Source organism: Hippopotamus amphibius, chromosome 8 (genome assembly GCF_030028045.1).
Source record: "Hippopotamus amphibius kiboko isolate mHipAmp2 chromosome 8, mHipAmp2.hap2, whole genome shotgun sequence".
Taxonomy (NCBI): Eukaryota; Metazoa; Chordata; class Mammalia; order Artiodactyla; family Hippopotamidae; genus Hippopotamus; species Hippopotamus amphibius.
The window spans coordinates 106,003,955-106,006,778 of record NC_080193.1 but is presented as its reverse complement, the minus strand read 5'-3'; the positions used below and the strand labels follow the sequence as shown (position 1 = coordinate 106,006,778).

General features: G+C 38.3%; 1 pseudogene; it reads right to left on the bottom strand.

The window, feature by feature from the left end:
• Positions 1–689: 689 nt before the first annotated feature.
• On the bottom strand, positions 690–1,423 carry LOC130859520 (E3 ubiquitin-protein ligase RNF138-like; annotated as a pseudogene).
• Positions 1,424–2,824: the final 1,401 nt, after the last annotated feature.

Genomic DNA, 2,824 nt, shown 5'->3' with positions numbered 1-2,824 from the left:
ACAGGATTTGAAATTACCAACTGCCCACCAAAGAAATAAATTTTTCTCTTGATATCTCCTTCTAATAGCAAAAAGGAAATATCTATACAATGAACTTTCACTTTTTAAAGAGTTAAAATTATTAAAGAAATCTCACTAGTCTTCAAAAATACTAAATGTTATATAAATACAATTTTCTTACAGTTGAATTCTTCAGCTAGAATCTGTTTTTAAAAAAGTTTCCTTTGGATTGTTTCATTTAGCACTTCAAGTCTCCATTCTGCAACTCAGATAACTGGCTCAGGTTTGTTAGGTTTACATCAATCATGTCTTTCAGAATTTGGTACTGTGTTACCTGTGTACAATAACGTCAATGGGAGAACTGCACCAAATTTCAAAAGCAAGGTAAAATTCAAGAATATGTAATATAAAAAAGATAAGTACAACAGGGATTCCCTTTTCACCATTACATTAATGAAATAAATTTTTTTAATACTTTTAATGATAATATCCTAACTTTTATCTTTTAACTTATCAAGAGAATGATGTTTTTAGATGGCCCACTTTTATTTTTCAATTAAAAAACTAAAACAATAGACTGAGTTACTTTTATTAATATACACATCAAGTTATTGAAATGGTGACTTCGTGTAGTTTTCTCCTTAAAGATGGCACTTGCAGGTACAAAGATGCAGAGATGTCTACAGCCTTCAGATGTTTACTTGAAAAGATTCTTCAACAGCAGTTTGATATTGGGTTTCCTCATCTAGCTGAAAATTCACAAATTCTCCATAATCAAACTGATGTCTTTGATTTAGATGACTAACAAAATTTCTAGTAATCTGGCTAGGATCTCCCCAAGGAAGAGACACACAAATAGGACACGTCACAGGAACTATCTGAAATAGGTGATTACTGTTACAATGATCCAGTAAACGCTGTCTGGTAAAATTTGATTCTTGACACAAGGGACACTTAAAGGTGGGATGCCCAGAAGAACTTGTGTTCTCTTGATTTCTGTGTTATCAGATGTGGATGTTTCACTCCTATTACTGTTCCCTACTGAATCTTGAGAGATCTGAAAGTTTGGAATGATAGAAGAAACACCATATTCATCTTGATACTTCTTACAAGATTTGTAATGATGTCTCATGCGATAGAATTTAATCTGTTTTGCACAGCATCTGCAGCTACCAGAAAACTTCCTCATGATATTTTCAAGGTCTAAGGCCCGTTCAGGACATGCTCTCTCTCTTCTAGTCACATTTCCACGACAGAGGGGACAATGTATTCCGCTTTCTCTCATTGCAGTCAGGAAACATTTTCTACAGAAAACGTGCTGACAGGCCGCGGTCCGCACGGGCGTTTTGAGCACCTCCTGACAGACGGGGCAGTAGAAATCATCTTCGGTGTAGGACGTGGCCGCGGAGAGCTCCTCGGCCATGGCGGGGGATAGGGGATCCAGGCGATGGCGGCGGCGGCAGCAGCAGCCCGGGGCCCGACTCCTACCTGGCCTTTTCTTTCTTTCTTTTCTTTCTTTCGTTCATTTGTTCTTTCTTTCTTTTGTTCTTTCTTTCATTCTTCTTTCTTTCTTTTTCTTTCTTTCTTTCTTTCTTTTTCTTTCTTCTTTCTTTCTCTCTCTCTCTCTCTCTCTCTTCCTTCCTTCCTTCCTTCCTTCCTTCTCTTTCTTTCTTTCTTTCTTTCTTTCTTTCTTTCTTTCTTTCTTTCTTTCTTTCTTTCTTTTTTTCCTTCCTTCCTTCCTTCCTTCCTTCCTTCCTTCCTTCCTTCCTTCCTTCCTCCCTTCTTTCTTTAAGCTCTTTATTGGAATATAGTTGCCTTACCCTGTTGTGTCAGTGTTTGCTGTACAACAAAGTGAATCAGCTGTATTTATACATACATCTCCATATCCCCTCCCTCCCTAGACTCCTTCCCACCTTCCCTGTCCCAGCCCTCTAAGTCATCATCCATCATCGAGTTGATCTCCCTTGTGTTATGCAGCAGCTTCCCACTAGCTATCTATTTTATGTTTAGTAGTGTATGTATGTCAATTACCTGGCCTTTTCAAACAGCATTCTATTGCCATTGAGCTTTTAACTTTTTTGGAAATACTGCTACATACACCAATTTTCTATTTTCTTACCCTGCTGTGGCTTGCCACTGACATTGCTTGGTTACTGTGAAGCAACTGGATGACATGCACCATACAAGAGCTTCCCTGCCTTGGCTCTCTAAGAATGAGAGTCATCAAGAATTCTTTGAATGATTAAGTGATTATTATTGCTTGATCATTTGGCAGTGGAAAATCAATGAGACCTTGGCAGGGGAAGCTTCTGGGAGAAGAGGTGTTTTAATTCTTATTAATAAGATTTAAAAAGAGCTGATAGAACAGAGATGCATGTAGCACGGGAAGTATTAAGAGTCAGGGCCTCTTTGATAGTGGGAGGTGCAATAGAGGCCCCATGAGCCCTTCTTTAGCAGCTGAGGAATTCTGAACATACGGGAAGCCCTGGGGAGGAGTGAAAGAAATAAGAACATGAATAAGAGAGAAAATAATTAAGAAATCAAAGTTCTTAAAAGGTGTCAGAGAATATGTTTCAGAAAACAGTGGACAGTTTGGTATTTTAGAGGAATAAAAGTTAAGGGGAAAAATACATAAGTAATCACAGCTAATCATTCATCAATCCATCCATCCATCCATCCATCCATCCATCCATCCATCCATCCTTTATCCATCTATCCATTTATCCATCCATCCATTTATCCACCCATCCAACCATCCATCCGTCCATTTATCCACCCATCCAACCATCCATCCATCCATTTATCCACCTATCCAACCATCCAT